The following is a 25,329-nucleotide window of genomic DNA, read 5'->3' on the forward strand; positions in this document are numbered from 1 at the left end:
TTATTCTCCTTCATGAAACCTACAAAAATATATACCATAATTTTTATTTTTGAGATTATTTTTTTATGTCATCTGTATTTCTTTTAAAACAGAATGTGATTGGGCACTATATTTCCATTCACAAGCCTTGCTGAGTTACAAGACTAGGGAATCTCAGAGTTTTGTTCTCAGTACTTTGAAAACAAGCTACATGGGGAATTCCTCAGGGGTTTTAGCGTGAGTGTTTACTTTTAAGACTAGTACATGCAGAATTAACTACAGGGGATGAAAATTCTTAAGATGAAACTTAAGCCATCTTAATTTTTTTCCTTTTAAACATGAAGCTATCTTAGAACACTTCCAAGTGACAAATTATTTGGTCTACTAAGGAATCCAGCTCAACAGCTATAAACACTTCAGACCACAAAGTTAATAGGTTATATTATGTCTTACAACAAATGTTCTACCAAGCCGTTGAGTCAAACCTAGAGTATCACAGTATCACAAGTAGAAGGAATTTTATCTTCCCCTTAGTTTTCATGTCACACAGATGTTTTGAATGTTAACAAAAATAAATAAAAATCCTCAAAAATATATTATCAGAAGGAATGAAAGTAAGCATCAAACATGTAGCTCTGGTGAAGTTTAGTCTACTTCTTCCATGCATGATGTGTCGTCATCTCCTTCCTGGCGTGGCATTTCTTTAGTTACAGCAGCACTGGTATCATCCACAGTAGGATCATCTTCATCAATACCTAGACCAAGCTTGATCATCCTGTAGATCCTGTTAGCATGTGTCTGGGGATCTTCCAGACTGAAACCAGAAGACAGGAGTGCAGTTTCATACAGCAAGATCACCAGATCCTTCACAGACTTGTCATTCTTGTCAGCCTCTGCCTTTTGTCATAGGGTTTCAATAATGGAGTGGTCAGGGTTTATCTTCAGGTGTTTCTTTGCTGCCACGTAACCCACCATTGAGTTGTCTCTGAGAGCTTGGGCTTTCATGATTCTCTCCATGTTTGCTGTCCACCCGTATGTGCTTGTGACAATACAGCAAGGGGATGTCACCAATCGGTTTGATACAACCACCTTCTCAACCTTTTCCTCCAAAATATCTTTCATAATTTTGTAGAGGTTTTCAAATTTTGTCTTTTTCTCTTCCTGTTTCTTTTTCTCCTCTTCATCTTCTGGAAGTTCCAGTCCTTCTTTGGTAACAGACACCAAGGTCTTGCCCTCAAACTCCTTCAGCTGTTGCACACAGTACTCATCAATGGGCTCAATCATATAGATTACTACTAAGCCATGCTTTCGGAGATGCTCCACAAAAGCAGAGTTAGCAACTTGGTCCTTGGTCTCACCTGTGATGAAGTAGATGTGCTTCTGGTTTTCCTTCATTCTGGTGCAATAGTCCTAGAGAGAAACCATCTCATCTCCAGAAGCAGATGTGTAGTATTGCAACAGCTCTGAAAGTTTCTTCCGATTTTGAGAGTCTTCATGAATTCCAAGCTTTATATTTTTTGAGAACTGCTCATAAAACTTTTTGTAGTTCTCTTTGTCTTCTGCCAGTTCAGTAAATAGTTCTAAGCATTTCTTGACCAAATTCTTTCTGATAATTTTCAAGATTTTGCTTTGCTGCAACATTTCACAGGAAATATTTAGAGGAAGATCCTCAGAATTTACCACTCCTCTAATGAAATTCAGATACTCTGGGATTAACTCCTCACAGTTATCCATGATGAAAACTCTGCGCACATACAACTTGATGTTGTTTTTTTTCTTTCTGTTTTCAAACAGATCAAAAGGAGAACGTCTTGGAACAAAGAGAAGGGCCCGGAATTCCAACTGTCCTTCCAACAGAAAAATGCTTTACTGCCAAATGTTCTTCCCAATTGTTGGTTAAGCTCTTGTAGAACTCTCATATTCTTCATTAGTAATGTCATCAGGATTTCTGATCCAAATAGGCTGTTTTGTTGAGTTCTTCTTGGTCAATGTATTTTTCCTTTATCTTCTTCTTTTTCTTCTTGTCACCATCCTTCTTTTCTTCTTCTTCATCAGAACCGACATCTTCTATTTCTGGCTTATTGTCAGACTCCTTTTCTTCCTTTTCCTTCTCTTCCTCTTTGTCTTCTTTTTCTTCAGCTTCATCATCACTGACTTCCTTATTGCGTTCCTTCTCCACGAAGAGAGTAATGGGAGAGCCGATAAACTGAGAATGTTTCTTCACAATCTCCTTTATTCTCCTTTCCTCCAAATACTCGGTTTGGTCTTCTTTCAGGTGTAAGATAACCTTTGTTCCACGACCCATTGGTTCACCTGTGTCAGTCCTCACTGTGAAGGAGCCCCCGGCTGAGGACTCCCAGGCGTACTGCTCATCATCATTATGTTTGGTGATCACAGTCATTTTCTTAGCAACCAAATATGCAGAGTAAAAACCAACACCAAACTGGCCAATCATAGAGATATCTGCACCAGCCTGCAAAGCCCCGATGAAGGCTTTGGTGCCAGACTTGGCAATAGTACCAAAGTTATTGATCAAGTCAGCCTTGGTCATTCCAATGCCAGTATCCACAATAGTAAGGGTACGGTCTTGCTTGTTGGGAATGAGATTAATGTGCAGCTCCTTCCCAGAGTCTAGTTTACTAGGGTCTGTCAGACTCTCGTATCTGATCTTATCCAGAGCATCTGACGAATTTGAAATGACCTCCCTCAGAAAGATCTCTTTGTTTGAGAAGAAAGTGTTGATGATCAAGGACATCAACTGGGCGATTTCTGCCTGAAAGGCAAAGGTCTCGACCTCTTCCTCCTCCATTGGTTGGTCTTGGGTCTGGGTTTCCTCAGGCATCTTCACTGAATGACCATGCGCGAGACATGTCTAAGCCGCACCACGACACTGAAGCAACTGGCACCTATTTTTGATATTATAAAATAATTACACCCATGTTCCCCTTCCCTTCTTCCCTCCAAAGTCTTCATATACCCCGCCTTGATCTCTTTCAAATTCATGGCCTCTTCTTTCATTAATTGTCATTACATGCGTATAGGTGTATATTCCTAAATATAACCTCAGTCTGCATGATATTATTGGTATGTGTGAATTGAGGTGTTGTATGATGTTCTGGCCTCTCTGGTCCTGCCGCCTCTCTCTGCCCCAAAGAAACACACGGACATTATATTAGTTATAAAGCTGTTAGCCGTTGACTTGGGTTTCATATTGGCTAGCTCTGACTTAATTATTAACCCATCACCTATTAATCTAAGTATTTCCATGTGGTCTTGGCCTACCAGGAATGCTGGACCTGCAACTCCTTTGCCTGATACATCTCTGCAGAGAAGAGAAGAGCGTATTTTCCTGTTTGTCCCTGCTTATATTCTGATTCTGCACAGCTACATCACTTCCTGCCTGTCTGTATAGACCTCCAGACCTCTGTGGTTAGCTAGTGACAGTTACTGCCCAACTACATCACTTCCTGGGAAAAACATGACGACTCCTCTCTGCCTACAATTCCCAGAATCCTCTCTGTCTTGTAGTCCTTCCTATCACCCTGCTTGGCCAATCAGTGTTTTATTCATAAGCATATACACAGAAGAACATTTCCCATCATTGAGGGCTGACCATTTGGTATTGGATAATTGGTCTGCTTTTCCTTGGGGAAGATGATTTCTCCTACTTGGGCATGTCTAGTGCTTTTGTCCTTGTTTAGCTCATGTTTGTATGGTCATGTTAATAAGACTATGTAGCTTCTGACAATTACTAGACACAGTCTCATAGCACACTCCCTTATACTTTGGTTCTTACATCTTTCTACCCCCTTTTCTTATACAGTATTCTATAATTCTTCTGCCATGTTCCCTGAACCTTTGTGCAGGAATGTTTTGTAGATGTATCCACTGGAACTGGGCTCCTAACTCTTGCATTTTGGTTGACTGTAGTTTTCCCTAGTAGACTTTGTCTAAGTTTCCTTGATGAGGAGTGAAGACTAAACATATCTTTGACTATTAAGACAAGTGCTTAGATTGATGCTAGAGATTATACTGGTTTAATAAAGTAGTGGCTGTAGGTTCTATGATTTCACTAGCACTGAGTACTTAGCTAGGTCTCCAGTAACAGGCACAGTTTCCCTCTTGTTGAGCAGATATTAAGTCCAATTTGAGAACTATTGATTATTGCCAAGGAGTGCATACCACTACTGCACCCATAGGGTTATTGTAACATGCTGGATATTGATGTGGTTCGTACATGTCTTAGCTGTGTAGGACTATTAGTTGCTTCCCTTGTTTGGAAGCTTGCATGATACCTTCTAATACCATGAAAGCAAGTCTTTGGAGAGGAATCATTCAGGTTAGCTCCAGCTTAGAGGTCCCTGAACCCTGTTTGGAAGCACATGGTGTCTTCAACAATCTAGAATTACCTTCTACCTCTTGGGGTGGCAACCAAGGGTAAAAGTAACTAGCTGTGTGTTTGAAGAATCTCTTGGACAGCCCTGGCTAACAACTCAAAAATAAGTGTATCTCATCTGTGGTATTGAGCTTTTTTGTTCGGTGGTCTTTCGCTCTTGAAGGGAGCATTGCCAGCCCATATGGATAAAGTTCATTAAAACTTCATATGTATATTTATAGAAAGAATGACACATATTACAGGTTTTAAGTAAATAGTTAATAGTATGATTCCTTATGATTTATGTAATTCCTTATTCCCCAGACATCCTTGTTGTTTTCTGAGTCTATTAAGATGATTTTTGTCTTTAAGTATATTTATTTAGTTTACTACATTTATGGCCTTGTATATGTTGAAACATCCCTGAATTTCATGGACAAAACCAACTTAGTCATGGTGTATAACCTTTTTGATATATGTCTGTATTCTGCTTGTATTTTTTTCTTTTTTCATTTAGAAATAATCATTTTACATATCAATCCCCCCTGTTCCCTCTCCCTCCATCTTCCCATGTCCCCTACCAACACATACCCCCACCTGCTCCACAAGGACAGTGAGGGCTTCCATGGGGGATAACCAAAGTATGTCACATCCTTTGGGGGAGGGCCTAGGCCTTCCTCCATGTATCTGAGCTGAAATAGTATCCTTCCATAGGGAATGGGCTCCCAAAGTCCATTTGTGCACTAGGGATAAATACTTGTTCCACTGTTAGAGGTCCCATAGACTGCCCAGACCTCCTAACTGGCACCCACATTCAGAGGGTTTGGTTAAGTCCAATGCTGGTTCCCCAGCTTTACGACTGGGGTCAGTGTGCTTTCACTAGGTCAGGCCAGCTGGTTCTGTAGGTTTCTCCAGCACTGTCTTGACTCCTTTGCTCATCCCTCCTCCCTCTCTAAAACTGGATTCCTAGACTATGGCTCAGTGCTTAGCTGTGGGTTCCTGCTTCTGCTTCCATCAACTACTGGATGAAGGCTCTAGGATGGCAATTAAGATAGTCAACAAATTCATTATAGGGGAAGGGCATCAAAGACGGCCTATCCACCACTGCCTAGATTCTTAGCTGGGGTCATCTTTGTGGATCTCTGAACATTTCCCTAGTGCCAGATTTCTCTTTAAACCTATAGTGGCTCCTCTATTAAAGTGTCTCTTTTCTTGCTCTCCCTTATTCCTCCCCTGTCTCAGTCTTCCTGATCCCTCTTGTTCTCCCCCCCCCTCCTCTTCTCCCCTTCTCTTTTTCCTACCTCCCTTCCCTCCCCCGCCCCACCCCTGTTTTCCCAATATGCTCAGGAGTCCTTGTTCCTTTCCCCTTCTTCGGGGGACTATTTATTTTTCTCTTAGGGTCTCCTTTTTTCCTCGTTTCTCTGGTGGTGTGGATTGTAGGCTGGTAGTCCTTTGCTCTATGTCTGATATCCAGTTATGAGTGAGTACAAACCATGCTTGTCTTTCTGTGACTGGGTAACCTCACAAAGAATTGTTTCTTCAAGTTCCATCAATTTGCCTGTGAATTTCAAGATTTCATTGTTTTTTTTTTTTTCTGCTGAGTAATACTCTGTTGTGTAAATGTACCACATTTCCTCCATCCATTCTTCAGTTGAGGAGCATCTAGGTTGCTTCCAGGTTCTGGCTATTACAAAAAGTATTGCTGTGAACATAGTTGAATATATGTCCTTGTTGTATGAATGTGCATCCTTTGGGTATATTCCCAAGAGTGGAATTGCAGGATCATGAGGTAGACTGATTCCCTTTTTCCTGAGAAACCACCATACTGATTTCCAAAGTAGCTCCAGAAATTTGCACTGCCTCCAGCAATGGAAGAGTATCCCCCTTTCTCTGCATCCTGTCTAACACAGTTATTGGTGTTTTTGATTTTAGCCATTCTAGCTGGTGTAAAATGGTATCTCAAAGTTATTTTGATTTGCATTTCCCTGATGGCTAAGGATGTTGAACACTTTCTTAAGTGTCTTTCAGCCATTTTAGATTCCTCTATTGAGAATTTTCTATTTAGTTCTGAGCCCCACTTCTTAATTAAATTGTTTGGTATTTTGGTGACTAGCTTTCTTGAGTTCTGTTTTATCTTGTTGACTGTGTCCTTTGTCTTACAGAAGTTTCTCAGTTTCAGGAGGTCCCATTTGTTAATTGTTGATCTCAGTGTCTGTGCCAATTCATTCAAGAGTACCTCCCACTTTCTCTACTAAGAGGTTCAGTGTGGCTGAATTTATGTTGATGTCTTTGATCCATTTGGACTTAAATTTTGTGCATGGCAATAGATATGGATCTATCTGTAATCTTCTACATGTCTGCATCCAGTTATGCCAGCACTATTTGTTGAAGATGCTTTCCTTTTTCCATTGTATACTTTTAACCTCTTTGTCAAAAATCAGGTTTTCGTAAGTGTGTGGGTTAATATCAGGGTCTTCAATTTAATTTCATTGGTCTACTGGTCTACCAAGGTGTTTTCTTTACTATTGCTCTATAGTAGGACTTGAAGTCAGGGAAGGTGATGCCTCCAGAAGTACCTTTATTGTACAGGGTTGTTTTTGGCTATCCTAGGTTTTTTGTTTTTCCATATAAAATTGAATATTGTTCTTTCGAGGTCTGTGAAGAATTGTGCCTGTATTTTGATGAGGATTTCATTGAATCTATAGATTGCTTTTGGCAAGATTGCCATTTTTACTCTGTTGATCCTACTTATCCAAGAGCATGGGAGATCTTTCCATTTTCTGGTATCTCCTTTAATTTCTTTCTTTAAAAACTCAAAGTTATTGTTATACAGGTCTTTCACTTGTTTATTTAGCATTACCCCAAGATATTTTTTGTTGTTGGTAGCTATTGTAAAGGGTGATGCTTCTCTGATTTCTTTCTCAGCCCATTTATCATCTATATATAGTAGGGCTACTCATTTTTTTTAGTTAATCTTGTATCCTGCCACTTTGCTGAAGGTGTTTATCAACTCCCTGGTTGAGTTTTTCAGGTCACTTATATAAACTATCATATCATCTGCAAACAGTGAAAGTTTGACTTCTTCCTTTCCAATTTGTATCCCCTTGATCTCCTTTTGTTGTCTTATTGCTCTAGCAAGAACTTCAATTACAATATTGAAGAGCTATGGAGAGAGTGGACAGCCTTGTCTTGTTCCTAATTTTAGAGAAATCACGTTGAGTTTCTCTCCATTTAGTTTTAGGTTTGCTGTATATTGCCTTTATTATGTTTAGGTATGTTCCTGTTATCACTGATCTCTCCAGGACCTTTATCATGAAGGGGTGTTGGATTTTGTCAAAGCCTTTTTCAGCATCTAGTGAGATGATCATGTGGTTTTTCTTTTTCAGTTTGTTTATATTGTGGATTACAGTGATGGATTTTTGTATGTTTATCTATCCCTGCATCTCTGGAATGAAGCCTACTTGATCATGGTGGATGATTTATCTGATGTGTTCTTGGATTTGATTTGCCAGTATTTTATTGAGTATTTTTTGTATCAATGTCCATGAGGGAGACTGGTCTGTAGTCTGTGATGCGAGCAGACTCCAGATAGTTTGGTCTGATGGGGCCGGTCCACTACATGTGGAACAGACCCAAGAAGTTCCAAGGAGAGGATGGGGGGAGTTGGGCCTAGATAGAACCCAGACTCACCTCAACCAGAGGGTGTAGGGGTCCCAAGACTACCATGTAGGCAGACTCTGGATAGTCTAGGCTGCCATGGCAGGTCCACTAAGCAGAGTATACCCAGAAAATTCCAAAGAGGGGATGGGGGGAGTTGGGCCTTAAGTAGAAGGGGGGCAAGACTCTGCTTATAAGTATTTTATTGAGCATTGTTGAGTCTATGTTCACTATTGTTGACTTCATTTTTGGTTGTATCTTTTCCTGATTGCTTGTTGCTCTGTTTGTTTGTTTGTTTGTTTGTTTTAGAGTGATACTGGCTATGTAGGAGGAGTTTCTGCTTTTTGTTTGATTGGTTTTGTTTTATTTTGTTAATAGTTTAAGAAGGGGGCTGGAGAGATGGCTCAGAGGTTAAGAGCACTGGCTGCTCTTCCAGAGGTTCTGAGTTCAATTCCCAGCAACCACATTGTGGTTCACAACCATCCATAATGAGATCTGGTGCCCTCTTCCAGCTTGCAGGGATACATGCAGGAGGAATGATGTGTACATAATAAATAAATCTTTTTTAAAAATAGTTTAAGAAGGACTGGCTGTAGGTCTTCCTTGAAAGTCTGGTAGAATTCTGCTGTGAGTCTATCTAGTCCTGAACTTATTATAGCAGGAGGGCTTTTTATTGCTATTTCAATCTCCTCATTTGTTTTGGGTATGTTTAGGTTGTTTACTTCTTGGTGGGTTTTGCTAAATCTATAAGTTAATCCATTTTTTTGTTTTAGATTTTTTTCAGTTTAATGGAGTAAAAGTGCTTAAAGTACTCCCTTATAATAGTCTGAATATTTTTTAATGCAGTATAGGTGTTTAAAGTACTCCCTTATAATAGTCTGAATATTTTTAGTGGAGTATAGGTCTTTAAAGTACTCCCCTTTAATAGTCTGAATATGTCTGGTGTCTATTGTAGTGTCTTCCTGGTCATTTCTGGTTCTCTTTCTGTTGCTTACTTGGACCAAGGGTCTGTCAATCTTGTTTATCTTCAAACCGAACCAGATCTCAGATTCATTGATTCATTGTATTACTTTCTTTGTTTCTATTTCATTAATTTCTGTTCTGATTTTTATTATTTCTTGCTGTACACTGGGGTTTGAATTTGGTTTGTTCCAGGTTTTTCAAGTTTTTGAGTTGCACCATCAAACCATTTATTTTTGCTTTCTGTTTTGTTTTGTCTCTTAATGTAAACCCTTAAGGCTATAAATTTCCCTCATAGGACTGCTTCAGTGATTTTGTTGTGTTGTGTTTTCATTTTTATTTAGTTCCAGGAAATTTTTAATTTCTTTCTTGATTCATTTGACCTATTCATCTTTCAGTAATGAGCTGCTTAATCTCCATGAGTTTGTGTATTTGCTGGAGATGTGTTTGTAAGTTCCTCGAGGCAAGTAGGTAGCCAGGCCCTGACAACTGAGGACCTCCAATTACCAGGCTCTGACTACAGAACCCCATAAAGGTCATAATAGACAGAACCAGCCCCTCAAGACATAGGCAAACAAGCTCTACCCTACAAAGTAAAAAGCCCAAGATCAGATCACAAAGCCCCCACCAATCCCTGAGCTTGCCCTAAGAAACTCTAAATAAAACCTGCCTTCTGCTCAGTTCTTTGCTGCTTCTTGCCCTAGCAGAGGCAGTCACCCTCTTGTGTCTTCCCAATAAATCTCTTGTGTGAAGTTTGTTACACGGCGTGACTTTGTGGCTCCTGACTGCCAGGATACCTTTCCCCTCAGAGCTGTACCACTTACGTTGATGTTGTGACTCAGATAGGCTCTCCTGGTGTCTGTGTACCCCCTTTGGGGTCTGAGCCACACTGGGATCCTATCCTTCATCTCTAGTCCACCTGAAACAGACTCACATTCTGGCTCACTGACTGCTCAGCACCCCATCCACCAGCAACAATTAGGTAAGTGTCCCCTTTGGTCAGTGTAAATGCTTCCCTGGGTCCGAAGAAGTGGTTGTTGAAGGTCCTATACCTCTCTGGTATCCCACGTCATGATCTCTAAGGCTATGGCTGGCCCTCTCCATCTCATCCCATTGCCCCATCCTTAGAGCTGCAACCCTGCAGCTTCCTTAGACCCAACTGGGCTAATGCACATTTCCTGCCTTCTTCTCCCACCTTCCCTTTGAAGCTGCCTATAATTCCACAGTTTCTCTAGACTCTTGTGGCTTTTATGACTCCATTCTCCAACACTTTCCCGTGGTTGAGACCTCATTTAAGAGCTCAGCTTTTTCATTGACTTCTGGCAGGCCTTTGTGACCGGTTGAAAGCCCTGGTGACAAGTGCTGAGTATCCTCTTCAGACTATTAGCCCTGACCGCCACTGCGTGAGGTGACAACCCTCAAAAAAGCTTAGTACTCATTTGGTCCTCCCTGAGAACTGGGTATGCCCATGCCTACAGGCTGCAGTGATATTTTTTCTCCACACCCCATCTCTCATCCATGGGAATCATGCCTTCTGTACCTTTTCATTCCCTCCTTGGGATACCTTGTAGAAAACCTCAAGCCTCTACATCTGGCACCCAACCTGAAGGGCTCTAAATTTATTTGTCCTTGCAATAAAATTTGACCTCAGTACCCCTTAGATAATCAATCCAAATGGCACCCTAGATCCCAATATTATTTATGACCTTTACGTACTCTCCAAGGGATTCAAGCTTTCTCTTTTCTCTGCTTCAAGCTGTTTGTTTTACCTGTCTTACCACCCTCCCCTTTTTTTTACTGGTCTCACCACCACCACCACCACCACCACCACCCCCCAGACACACACAGACACATTGTGTAAATATCCTGTCTTTTAAGTTACCCTTGATGGATCTGTAAGTTTGTTGCAAAGTGGGAGTCTAAAACTGGACCTAGCAGGAGGGAGTAGAAAGCAAAGGAATAGGCCAGATACAATGTGCAGATATCCTGCATATACTCCTCCCTGGCTGGTGCGTCTCTCAGCCCCCTCTTGTAGCATCCTCTGTAGCTAGGGCTCAAAAATTTCCTGTCTCTAAGTATTCTTCCTTCTCAGATTACTGGATTCAAGTATCTTTTAGGTACCTTTTAACTAAGTGTCATTAGACTGTTGTTTTATGCTGTCCCACTTCAGTTAAAAGCTGACTGTGGAGTTGGGGTATTGTTCCCCCTCCTCTAGACCCAAGGATGCTTGTTAAATTTTTTTCTCCAAAATCTCTGCCCCATATCAGGCAAGCCACCTAACTATGTGACAGAGAAAGGAAAGACAAACAATATAAAGGGACAGACTATTCCCAGATTGCTCCTCATCTCATATTCTAGTTTAACTCTCTAAAGCTTTTGCTAAGGTGTAAATCTTATCTCAGGATTTGTAAGACTATTGTATTAATTCTCTGTACCTCAAGATTTGTAGGCATATTGGATATGATTAGAAATCTGTAAAAATCTGTAACTTAAAACTTGTAACACCAGGGTTGATAGTTAAAAATCTATGCATAGGTAATCTTAAGGATACATGTGACTTGCTGCCATCTTAGCTGCTGTTCCCCATTGGGATAGAGGCAGCCACGTGACAGGTTAGGGTTGAAAAAGATGGATTTTGCCATATGACTTCACTTCCTTCTTGATGAAAAGTGACCACATGGTATAAGCCAATCAAAAAAAACAAAACCAAAAAACTCCTCCTAGCTATGAGGCTCAAATGAGATGTTTCCTCCTCTATTTTCAACCACACTAATGAGCCTCCCCCATATCCGCCTCAACCCACAGTCTTAGGCCTCCTTAGTCTCCCTTTCTCCCTCCTCAGAAATAAACTGCCCATATCTATCTTCCCAGGTTCCCACAGCTCACTGGCAGCCCTTAGTACTACTGCTACTCACTCCCATCCCACCATGGGACCCCATTTACCATACTCCCGCCCATGGTCTAAACTAGCCATTGTCCTCCCTTTGCAGGAGGTTGCCAGAGGATAGCTTGTCGGGGTACAAGTCGCCTACTCATTAAGTAAACACTCTCAAATATAAAAGGATTAGGGTCCTACACCCCTAATTCCTCCACCTTTATTAAAGAATTCCAGTATATTACCCAATCTTACAACCTTACTTTTCATGGCATTTATATGATTCTCAACAACAACCTTCTCCCCAAGGAGCACAGGTGAGTCTGGGACCAGAAATGTGCAGATGAAGTCCAGACCACTTGCCTCCTGGCCTGTCTCTGTAAGCCTGCCCTTAAAGCAGAGTTTCTCTGACCTTAGGTCCAAGCTTAAGCATGTATAGAGGAAGCCTCTAATTCCAAAGGCAAAAGTCTTAGCAGTGGCCATCAAGGAGTACCATGGGAGAGATGAAAAAGGCCTGAAAACAAAAATACCTGTTGCTAGCTAAGCCTTTTCAGCTGGCCATAGCAACTGCCTAGGCTCCCTTGCTTTCCAAAACCCAAGGACCTCCAGATCCATGCCTCATATGTGGACAGGAGGGTCACTGGGTGTGCCTGAGCCCTCCCAAACCACATTGACATGTCCAAGGTGACATCAGGGGGGACATTTGGTTGTTAGCTGCCCTTGTGTCACTTGCAGTGTGAGGACATCAAGCACAGGTTGCCCTCCAGCGGACCTCCTAGATCTGATCATAGACAACTTAGGGGTCCGGACTCTCTTGTATCTATGTAAGTATGTCTTTCTTTAGTTTGGATAAATTTTCTCCTGTGCTCTTGTTGAAGTTCTGGTCTATACCATTGACTTGGGATTCTTCTTCCTCATTTGTGCTTATAGTTTGAAGGCTTATTTTATCCTAGTTTCCCACATTTTCTGGTTGTTCCTTTTTTGATTTTTAAAAATTTTTCATAAATCCTTTCTTATTTGGTCTAGACCCTCTACTTTATTGTTGAGTCCCATCTACCTTCTGCTTGATTTGTTCTGTTTGTAAGGCTTTCGAGTTTTCTAGTTGAATAATTTGGGCTTTACAATTCCATCAGACAAGTTATTTTTGTCCCTAAACCTCAGTTTCCGATTAGGAAGTCCAGGACTGTCAAACATTCCTTTTTAGCTTTAAGATGCTACAAGTCCTTGTGAGGTATATCTAACCGGTGAGCTGCAAGCCTTGTAGCTCATGGAGAAACACAGCATGCCACTCCTCTCACCTCCTGCCTGCTTTGCCTGGCCTCACTTTTGTCCCTGTGCAGCCTCCAATTGGACCTCCTGGAGATTTAGTACCCTAGTAACTTCCTCCTTAGTCTTTGCTAAAACCCCAACCCTGGAATTTGACAGAGAAAGAGGAAACAAACTAACAAAACAGCTAAGTGTGTGGTGTGACAGCCACTCTACTACAGCTTGCAACCCTTTGTTTTGAAGACCTCACAATAGGTCGGATGTAATCTTTTTAAGGTCGCACAATAGGTTGGATGTAATCTTTATTAAAGGCTCAAGGAATGAAAAAAGTTTGCCAACCAGTAAGACACTGATTTGAGCCCAGATCTGTCACAACCCAGAAGTTACTGTTTGTCTTCATTGTCTTCATATAAACATACAAAATAACTGTTGATCATCCCTTTTTTGTTGTTGTTGTTGTCAGTACTAAATTACATATTTGAATTACTAAGATCTTTCAAATTAACATAAACAGAAATTGAGTTATGGAGAATTACTCGAGTAAAGAAAAGCAATTTTAAGTAACTGAAGCCTAAAAGTTGCCCAGTTTTTTCATTAACTTTACTCATTTATTCAAATGTTTCCTAACTAATACTAATATTCTAGCAAAGAAAAATACTAGATTCATTTGTAATTGTTACTCTGCTTATATTCTTGTCTCTGAAAAAGTTTGTGTGACATAAGGCATTTTCTGGGCACATGCCATTTATTAAGTAAATACTAATTGATGGAGTTAACAAACCAATGATGGCGACTAATAAATATGGAATTTTTGAATTTCAGCTCCATAAACATGCACACATTTCAATATGTAACTCATAAGATATCGTTAGCAGAGTTGTGGTACGTAAGGAAAGTGTTCCATTATCATACTTTCACTTAAGGAGGTTCCTGTTGAGAGCAGGTTCAGTGATGGCCCAGGTGGTTCTCACTAGAAACTGAGTCACATGCTCTGATGACTTAGATGGAGCCTGAGCCACTGGGCAGTACAGGAAATCAGAGCAGTAGGGAAAGGGAGAGAGAAAATACAAGTGCATTTAATTAGTTTTATTTAGCTAACTCACACAGACACATACCATATTGCCAAAGAGTTCCCTGACTGGTAGACTCTGTGTGCTGGGAAGAGTTCACTGTGGTCATACCCACTGAGGATTAAAGTCCACACTTTGGATAAGGCAGGAGGAACTTGGAGTTCTGTCTTCATTTACACCCAGCGGAGGCTCTATTTTACGGAAATCTCTAAGAACAGTCATTTGCCAAGTTCATGATTTGGTTTTGCTGTTTTCTAGGCAAGTTGACTGCAGGTAGAAAGCCCTTGCTCTATGGTCTTGTGTGCGTTTCTGAACTCTGTCCTGATATTAGATTAACCTAACTCTGAGTGCTGGTTCTACTCGATGAGAATAGGAGGGGTATGTGAGAAAAGAGCAGATGCCCTGAGGCAGGAACTATGGGTCTGAGTGGTCCCCTTCAGGACCACTGCATTTAACTGAGCATGTGCTGTCCAGATACCTTTAGTGTACTGTCTAACTGCAGAGCCACTGCCATTACTGTCTTTCTTGTGAATCCATATGTGAATTTTTTTTTCTTTAGAAGCTGGATTTTCTGATTTAGTAACATACCTTTAAGGCCCTAGGGAAATATAGTAGTTACTGCACATGCAGTTTGACCTGTGTTCAATCCCCAGAATGCATGTAAAAAGAAGTTGGCTAAAGGGATGGAAGGATGGCTCAGTGGTTATGAGCACTTGCTGCTCTTTCAGAGCATTTGGTTCCATTCCCAGTACCCACATAGTGGCTCACTACCATATACAACTCTAATTCCAGGAGATCTTACACCCTCTTCCAGCCTCCCAAGGGTACCAGTCATACATGTGGTACACAGACATATGCAGACAAGATACCCATACACATAGAAATAAATAAAATTTAAAAGAAAATAAGGTGAAACATGATTGGGGAAGATACCCAGTATCAACCTCTGACCTATACACACATACACACACCACCTCCACCACCACCACCATCATAAATATTTTTTAAAATAATAGATAGGTGTGGTGCCTCACACCTGTAATCTTGGCCCTTGGAAAAGTGAAAACAGAAAAATTACCATGAGTTTAAAGTAAATTAGCTAGGTAGTGAATTCCAGGGCAGCCTGAACTACAGAGTAAGTAATAACATGAGTTACAGTGTTCTAATAAATAAGTAAAATAAAATATAGTACATGCTGTGGTAGTATCAAAAGAGATATCCTCATCTTATCTACATTAATGACTGCATAAATTTTACAGACATAAGCAATTTGATATTTGTGGATATGGCATTTTAGAACTAATATAAGAAACACTTGGGGTAATTAGTCAATATTTGACTCTTTTAAAATTTGAACATAAAAGATGTTACTCATCTCCCCGGGCGGTGGTGGTGCACGCCTTTAATCCCAGCACTCGGGAGGCAGAGGCAGGCGGATCTCTGTGAGTTCGAGGCTGGGCTGGACTGACAGCCTCCAAAACAATACAGAGAAACCCTGTCTCGTAAAACCAAAAAAAAAGAAAAAGAAAAAGAAAAAAAAAGATGTTACTCATCTCAAATTGTTTATAGAATTCCTGATGAATTCTCTGTCCTTAGCAGAATTAAAAGTCTACTGGCATGAAATAGGCTCTCAGATGTTTACTAAATTATGTTATAGATGCTCAGGTCCCCAAACAGGTTTGTAAATCATAGCAGACTTTGTGAAAATGTCAATCTTTGTTTTTAATGAAACACCAAACTGGATAGAGTTCTCAGGTCACTGGAAGCAAATACTCTTTCTACAAATATTGACTGCCTTCAGAGCAGCAGTACACAAGGAGTCAAGAGCAAATCCAACGTCGGCTCAGCGCTTCCGTCTATTCTTGTTAGGAGCCCAGCTGCCGTCCAGCATGAGTTCACCTTTGTGAGGGTTTTGCCTAAAAGCCATTGATTGCCTCGTTATCTACTATATACTTTTTTAACATGCTACAAAAAAAGGAAAGTTTTCTTAGCCTCCTCTCTAGGATGTTTTTTCCTCCTGCCTCCTCTCTCCCTCTGCTCTCTGTCCAATGAACAAAAATGAAGCATTCCACCGAGTCTACTCTTCTGTGCTCTGTGACCTCGGCTAGCAGCAGTCCTCTGCAGGGGCAGCATAGACATGGCTGGTGATGGGTATGTGGGAGGAGATACAGACAGTAGGCTGATATTTGCAGTCCAGTACTCCCTGAAGTCTCTAGAACACTGCACTCACCAGCACTGAACCACCACCCTTTGTACATGAAGAGTTAACTTTCTGTGGGTCTGGGTCACCAATCAATACATAATGTTGTTTATCAGTTTCCAGTGTAAAGATGCTTACTTTAGTACAGTTAATTCATTAACACCAAACTCACAGAGCCAGCAGAATAATGCATGCTGGATCAAAGATTGTTCTGTCATTCATACTTTCTTCATAAGGCACACTACAGCTTTGTTGTGTGTAGGAACAAAAGGCAGTGCTTCAGAACTGTGCTTGAGAGCCATTCTAAATGGTGACTCACCAAGAAAAAATACAAAATACAAAAGCCATGGTGCTAAATAGACCATGAAAAGAACTCTTATTTATAGCATGAAAGCTGAAACATGAAGGCAAATCATCACCTTACCTGACCTCAGCTGTGTACAGTGAGCGTTGTGTAGCTCAGATTTTTCCATGCTCTGCACATGTTTGTGAATGAGCAAGAAAATGTCATAAGCATTGGATTTAGGATTACAAATAAATTTTACCACGTGGGCAAATTTGTGAATATAAAATCTTTAACAAAAATTAACTGTTTACAAATGTTCTATGTGAATTCCTTTAGAACACAATAGAAATATTAAGATAATTTACAGAATAAAACTTATTTAGTCAAGGGAAGAGGGCTCAAAGGTTAAAGTACATAAGGACCTGAGTTGAATCCTAAGAATCCATGTATAAAAGGGAGACCAGGAGTGGTGGGATGCAATTGTAAACCCAGCATTGGGGAAATGGAGTGGCTTACACTCACCAACAGCCAGTTTATCCTACTTAGTCAGCTCCCTGCCAGAAGTGGATGAGAAAAAAATATATATCAAAAAAGGCATATGGTGCCTCTGCCTACACGCACGTACGCACGCATGCACACACGCGCGACATGTACAAACACAAGTTATTTTGGATAATGACTGAAGGTTGGGACATTTAAATTGCAAGTTAGTAAAGTAGATCTTGCATCTGTAATAGTAACCACAGCACTGACTGTACTTAATGAAAGCTTTAAACAAAACTATTGTAAGTGCTTGGCTTTCCTGCCCTTGTATCCTCTAGTGGCAGTTAACACTTCTTTGTAACCTGACCTCCTTGGGTGGTGGGGAAGGAGCTCATTCTTATGTACTACCAATATTTTGTTTATAAAGATGTGAAATTCATATGGAAACATTTTGATCCTAACAAATGATCTCAGTGTTGCTCTTAGACCTTTGAGCCATTTTATGCTACCTACCAAATACAAATGACACTCTCAAGCTGGTTTTAGTTAACTATTTAATGTTGGAAATCAAGACTTTCCAGTGCAGTAACTTCTGCACAACACTGCTGTACATTATCAGTATGTTATTATGTTGACAGAAGGACAAATGGGAAACATGCACACCTAGTTTTATACCCTTGTACAGCCAAGTGGAAATGACCAAATGGCCTAAAATAATGGAACCGACCATAGCAGGAAGCTTATTTTTATTTTGGGATAAAATACTAGATTTTAAAATGTTCTTATGAGTAAATTCTATTATGAGTACTTTTATTGAAGTACCTATATTAAAAATGTGGATGATGAGCAGACAGTTTACTTGGGCATGCATGCATTAATGTCAGTGTGGCCGCTTGGCAGTCTAGTCTCCAGGAATTCCAATTAACCATGTAAATATATTTCATATCATCACATCTCACTTTGTCAGAACCCCTGCTGCTTTCTATCATTATCATAAATGCAAGTGCAAATAACAGTTATGTATTCTGATAGAAAGCAGTTGGAAACATTTCACTGTGGGACACAACACTTTGAGATTGTGTACATCTGTTCAAATAATGTATCCAGCCCTGGTGACATGAACACAAGGTTGGAAACATCTGCCCTTGAGACCATTTGCCATATAGCAGATGCCTGCATCTTTATTTATGCAGATGGTTGGTGTGATGAGTTGAGCAGGGATAAATGCCAAGTAGTTTGACAGAGGTATTTAGGTTGCTAGTAAGCCAAGAATATAAGATAGGCATTTTTGTCTTAAAAGTATAATACTGATAGGACTAGAGACTTGCAGATCTGGTAGTGCTTTTAATAGAGTTGACACACTTTTCTTGTCTTCAAATTAATTGACATCAAAGTCCTAAAGATATTTACAGAAATCCCGGTATCCAGCATATGTTAGAAAGTACTACTCAGGGTGAGGTCTAGCTCAGTGGTAGAATTCTGTGTTTGCCTAGTGTGCTTAAGGTCCTGAGTTTGATGCTGGGTTGCTACAAAGACAGAAAGAGATTTATGATTGTTTGGGTTTTGATAAACTAGTTTGATATATTTGAATACATTCCTGTTTTTCTTAATGCTTTAGAAACTGCTCTATTTTTTGGAAAGGTTAAGACTATCAACAGAATCATGAGATTTTTTTTAAAACTGGGGGAAAACATAAATGTCATGAAATTAAAAACAATTTATCAGATATTCCTTGGATATCCATTCAAATTAGGTAATATGTTTCTGAAGAATTACATGTTAATACAATTTTTTGCTGAGCATTTAATTTGTTTTAACATTGCCAATTTCTAATATTTTAATTGTACTTATCTAGATGAATTTCTGTTAGTGTCAGAACCTTTTCTATTTCTCTACCATATTATATTCCTAAGGAAACAAAGGTAATGGGAATGAAAACGTAACTGAAAAGGCAAAACACTTTCAGACTTTGTCACCCATCCCCTATATACATGATTATAGAATCTCAGAAGAGTCTATATGTCACTCAACTACTTCAGCATTTCTCAAGATTCAGGAACCCTTTGTACTCCTTAAAAGTTATTGAAGACTTTCTTGCCAAGTCTGCCCACTTGTGGAGCCCTGCTCTCTGGAAGCTCACCTCCCCACTCGGAGAGGTCCCTGTTAGGGCCATGGAAGGCCCCAGTCTCAGACCTTCCCAAGGGCCAGGGAGTGATGAGCCCTGCTGATGAGCTTACAGAGCATTAGTGTAGGTATATCTTCTTATACTTCCCATTTTAATGATTAGAAGTCTGAACTATGTACTTGTCAATTCAAAATAGCTCATTACATCGTAACATAAATGAAATGGACTTTATTTTCCAAACAAAACCCTTTGAAAGAAAAAGGAATCCATGTATGTCTTTTGCAGTATTTCTGAAATCTGTGTTCACTGGAAACTCCTCTGTGTGTGTGTGTGTGTGTGTGTGTGTGTGTGTGTGTGTGTGTGTGTGTGTGTGTGTGTGTACACCCAGAGATCAGTGTTGAACTTGTTCCTTTATTGCTTTCCCATATTTTGAGACAGGGTCTCTCACTGAGCCTCTAGCTCCTTTGGTTACGTTAAGGTGGCTGGCCAGTGAGCTTCAAGGATTTGCCTCTTCCTGCTCCCCATCTCTTCTCTTAGTGCTGGGATTACAGATACACCAGACCTTTGTATAGATGCTAGGTTTCCAAACTTAGTTCTTCATGCTTGCACGACAAACACTGCTGACTGAGTGAGCCATCTCCTAGACTTGAGGCAGCTTTGAGGCTCATATCTGGTCCTGCTTCTAATCTGTTGTGATTTTGTCCATGCTGAAATAGTTAAGGGAAATCAGCTTTATAGTAGGTGAATAGGGGAAAACTCCTTTAATAACTTCTACAGGTAGTTAGGAATGTTTTTATAGTACACAAAAATTTATCAAATGGTGCCATGTTAAAATAAGGTGAACTGTGAAACCATGTCTGGACTTCTTGTACTCTTATAGATAGTAATAGTAGTTTCAGTTAGCTTGCACTTGGGTGAGTCTTTATATGCAGCAGTGATCACTTGGAAGACTTCAGTTCCCCAGGGAACTTATCATATAGTATTTTAAGAATCATATTCATTATCCATCAATCTCATGTGAAAACTCTTTTATGTTTTTATAAACTTTGTTATTTAAGAAACTTGCAAATAAAAACATCACACACTTTTTAAATATGGCTCCCCACTTAGCCCTGGTTCCTATTAAAAGCTCTTGGATCATGCCGGGAGGTGGTAATGTATTCTTAAGCCTAGCACTCAGGAGGCAGAGGCAGGTGAATCTCTGTGAGTTCGAGGCCAGCCTGATTTACAGAGCTAGTTCCAGGACAGCCAAGGCTACACAAAGAAACCATGTCTCCAAAACAAAATATTTATTTATTTATATGTAACAATAAGATTTAAAGAGGAAACCATGAATTTGGGAGGTATGAAGGACATGGGAGGAAGGACGAAGAGGAAGGGGAGGAAGGGATAATGGCGTGGTTATATTTTCACTAAAAACAAAAGCAAATAAACAACAGTAACAAAAAAATACAACTATTTTTTGGTATCTTTGGCATCTTTGAAGGAACTTCTTTTTTTCTCTTTTTCTTTTTAAATTTAAATTTAAATTAGAAACAAGGTTGCTTCACATATCAATTCCAGGTCCCTCTCCCTTTCCCTCCCCTCCTACTACACCCTCCCACCAACCCCTCCAATATCCCCTCATTTCCCCAAGGAGGGTGAGACCCTCCATGGGGGTATCCATAGTCTGTCATTTCATCCAAGGCAGGGCCTAGACCCTCCCCCAAGAGTCCAGGGTGAGAGTGCATCTCTCATTGTTGGATGGGAGCCCAAAGTCCATTTGTATACCCGGGATAAATACTGATCTACTACCCAAGGCTCAATAGATTACCTAGGCCTCCTCACTGACACCCATGTTCAGGGGTTCTTGATCAGTCCCATGCTGGATTTCCAGCCATCAGTCTGGGATTCAAGAGCTAACCCTTGTCAGGTCAGCTGTTTCTGGGGGTTAAACCAGCCCAGTCTTAACCCCTTTGCTCATCAGTCCTCCCTCTCTGTCACTGGATTCCTTGAGTTCAGCTCAGTGTTTAGCTGTGGGAGTCTGCCTCTGCTTCCATCAGCCATTGAATGAAGGTTCTGTTTCCCAGACACTCTGGCCATGGGATTTTAGGCTGGCACTCCCCAGATCTATGTCTAAAATCCATATATGAGAAGAATACATCCCATGTTTCTCTTTTTGTGACTAGGTTACCTCACTCAGGATGGTTTCTTCTAGTGCCACCCATTTGCCTGCAAATTTCAGGATTCCATTGGTTTTTTCTGCTGAACAGTACTCCTTTGTGTAAATGTACCACATTTTCTCTATCCACTCATTAGTTTGAGGGGCATCTAGGTTGCTTCCAAGTTCTGGCTATTACAAATAATGCTGCTCTGAACATAGTGAAACAGATGTCCTTGTTTTATGAATGTGAATCTTTTGGATATATGCCTAAGAGTAGAGTTGCTGGGATGTGAGGGCGATATGGCTGCGACATCTGTCTCCCCATTGATCGCCAGAGTTGATTCGGCTGATCTGGCTGGCTAGGCAGGTGTCCCCTTCCTCCCTCACTGCTCCATGTGCGTCTCTCCCGAAGCGTCACGCTTGGTCGGAGAGGACAGCCTTCCCCGAATAGAGGAGGACCGGTGGTCTTCGGTCAAGGGTATACGAGTAGCTGCACTCCCGTGCTAGAACCTCCAAACAAGCTCTCAAGGTCTATTTTTGTTTTTTTTTTATAATTTACCAATGGATTTATCAGGACCCATGCCCATCATAATAAGGAAGGAGCCATCTAAGTTCATAAATTTCACCTTCCAAAATTCCAATTGCTGCATGAAAAATTATCTATACCAATGGCAACCAATACTTTGAGTGTTTTCCTTTTGTAAATAAAGCTCCACTCATACCCAAATCTATGCTCTTTTAGCAAATGTCCATTAGATAGAGGGGAAAGCAGCTGTCTCAGTTTCACTTTTCCTAAAGCCAGCCCCTGCGGCAGAAGTGTGCTGTGAGTGTGCACCATTTCGTCACACCAAGTAGCAAAGGGGCTTTACTCAAGGTTTAAGGCTTAGCAGAACCAAAATCTAGAGCTGTCTTCTAGATCTCCTATGTGAACACAGTAGTACCGACAGGACTGCTTGGTCAGCATGGCTTCAGGTAGAGATAGCTTCAGGTGGTTTGCCCAACACATCCTTGGCCTGTGAGGACTATAGTAGTGTCAAATGGTATTGGGCCCCTCCCCAATGTCTGCAGAGCTGACTAGAGAAACACTGATTCTCCCTAATCACCACTTGCTACAGAGAGGAAACTGAGACCAAAACAGTGAGGGTTGTTGTCCTGCCCAGATTCATGCTAGAAATGTGGAAGGATCAAAGACAGACCCCAGTTTCTGTCTTATACACACTTTGTTTTCTTGTCTTGGCAGAACTCTCTCAGATCAGGCTATATATTACAGCCCAGGGGATGCTAAAGTTTACCATGCACCAGGATGTTTCACATGAAAGCCTAGTCAAATTCTTGTACTTCTTGTCTTACACCTAGATTTCTTTAATGACCTCAGTTTACAGAGTAGTATTGTAGAATTAGAAATTTTCTGGGTAATTCATATTACCCAGAAATTATAAAAGATTCTAGTACCAATTTTTAAACAGTTCCTCATGCTTGTGATGGTTGATCTTCACTTTCAAGTTGGTTAGATTAAGAAATACCTAGGGGTTAATAAAACACACTACTTGTGGGTGTATCTGTATATTTCCAGAGAAAGCTAATGAGGGTTCTGAGATAATCCATGGGTTAATTTGGCATTATTGAGCAGTGATAAAAAGTAGGAAGTAGGTCCTAATTGGAGGAAGTAGATAGTGGTGATAGGTATTTAGAACTATGCCTTGCCCTGACCCCTTCTAATATTCGGCCTTCACTCTGCATCCTGACTGTAGTGAGGCTTAGAACTTCCTCCACCAGGGACTGATGAGCAAAGGGGTTAAGATTGGGCTGGTTTAACCCCCAGAAACAGCTGACCTGACAAGGGTTAGCTCTTGAATCCCAGACTGATGGCTGGAAATCCAGCATGGGACTGATCAAGAACCCCTGAACATGGGTGTCAGTGAGGAGGCCTAGGTAATCTATTGAGCCTTGGGTAGTAGATCAGTATTTATCCCGGGTATACAAATGGACTTTGGGCTCCCATCCAACAATGAGAGATGCACTCTCACCCTGGACTCTTGCGGGGAGGGTCTGGGCCCTGCCCTGGATGAAATGGCAGACTATGGATACCCCCATGGAGAGCCTCACCCTCCCTGGGGAAATGAGGGGATATTGGAGGGGTTGGTGGGAGAGCGTGGGAGGAGGGGAGGGAAAGGGAGAGGGACCTGGAATTGATATGTGAAGCAACCTTGTTTCTAATTTAAATTTAAATATAAAAAGAAAAAGAAAAAAAAAAAGAAATTCCTCCACCATGTGCTAACACCACCAGGATGTTCAACCCAAGCACATGGAACCAAGAAAACATGGGTTGAACCCTCTGAAACTGTGAGCCAAAGTAATCCTCCCTCCCTTATGTTTTTTCCTGTCTGGTATTTTGATAATACAAGCAAAAGGCTAGCTAACATAGTGCTTTAAAACACCATGAAATTTCTGCTTTATGAAGCTGTCTTGGACTGAGGAAGATGGCCACCAAGCCCAAGAGCCCAAATTCAGTCTCCAGAACCCAAGTAAGAAGCAGGATGTAGTGAGTTCATTGTGTTTGGAACAAGGGGAATGTCCTGGTACCACATAGATCTGGATTCAAATACAGGTCTTTTCTGCATTGAAAGAAATGTTCAGTTTCCACAGCCATAGATTAGCTGTTAACTTAAAAGTAGAGTGGAAAGTGAAGTCAAGCTAAGCCCTCAGTCTTACCCCTGACATGTGCATTTTAGTACTTCATAGTGGAATTAAAGGATGGAAGGGAGTAGAGGGAAAAGTGGGGAGAAGATCCACAAGCAAACACAAGAAATGTATACACTACCTCCAGAAAATGCTGTCATGAAGGAAGGAGGCAGAGCTGTAGATGCAGCAAAAGGTAGGCTGGGTGCTCACTACCCTTATGCTTTTATATGTATATGTATATGTATATGTATATGTATATGTATATGTATATGTGTATGTGTATGTGTATGTGTATGTGTATGTATATGTATATGTATATGGTCAGAAAGGAAATAAGAGAAAGCAAGACAAGCTAGTTGAGAATTCAGATTTCACATGTTTAATTAGTAAGTACTATATTGTGCAAAGCCAGATACTAATCTAGGGGCTGAGGTCTGGCAGTGGCTGAAACAACTCCTACTTAATGGAACTTAGGTTATAGTGGGGAGGCACAGATGATATATCAGAGTGATAAAAGTCATGATAGCCAATTAAACAGGAAAGGAGGATAGCCAGTAGTGGCTCTGGGTCAAGCAGTGCCACCTAAGACAGTCAAGGCAGGCCTCCTGAGAGCTGGGAGCCGACTGTGCATTGGTTGCAGAACAGAGGAAGGGGTGCAGAATGGCGTTAGCAGTCTTGCATCTCTATTGAGACAGATGAGTTGTCAGTGCTTTCTGCCCCATCCTGGAAGAGGTGTTACTTGTGGAACATAATTAACAACAGAAGAGAAACTTATAAACAAAAGAGCCTGCCGATAGTGAATGATTTCCCACATAATGGCCGCTTCTTCCATGAATCAATGTCAACCATTGGCAAGAGACAGCATCCCTGAGTGTAAAGGAGGCATGGTAAATGTGCCTTGAAAGACGGGAGACTCTTGAGTGGGCACAGTGAAGAGGCAGCCCAGGAACAACAAACGGACAATGATGTAGATTGTGGTGAGCTTTTGAGACCAGAAGTTTTAAGCTTCTAATGTTGGCCACTGTTCACGGAGGGTCAATTTCTGCAGCTCCAATCAGTCAGTATGAGTGAAGAGCACATGGTGGGCTACTTAGAGTAGGTGCCATAAGAAGACAGAGATGGTACTAATCTAGATATGCTGATCGTGTCTGTGGATGCCAGTCATAAAGCCATATATGGAGCCAGAATGTGTGCCTATGTGCATGTACACACAGACAAGCAAGCCCAC

The 25,329-nt window shown here is 40.9% G+C and overlaps 1 protein-coding gene, 1 long non-coding RNA gene and 1 pseudogene across 10 annotated transcripts in view; 2 read left to right on the top strand and 1 right to left on the bottom strand.

Annotated features, from left to right (window-relative positions):
- Window positions 1-25,180, top strand: LOC121143487. The gene is made up of 3 exons (XR_005880694.1): window positions 1-439; window positions 13,975-13,979; window positions 25,170-25,180. It is a non-coding gene; the product is annotated as an uncharacterized LOC121143487 (long non-coding RNA).
- Znf438 (zinc finger protein 438) overlaps window positions 1-25,329 on the top strand; it is a 141,392-nt gene that overhangs the window by 102,499 nt on the left and 13,564 nt on the right. The window lies entirely within an intron of this gene.
- Window positions 625-2,842, bottom strand: LOC121143486 (annotated as a pseudogene).

This window comes from Mesocricetus auratus, unplaced genomic scaffold (assembly GCF_017639785.1).
Source record: "Mesocricetus auratus isolate SY011 unplaced genomic scaffold, BCM_Maur_2.0 Super-Scaffold_100013, whole genome shotgun sequence".
Lineage (NCBI taxonomy): Eukaryota > Metazoa > Chordata > Mammalia > Rodentia > Cricetidae > Mesocricetus > Mesocricetus auratus.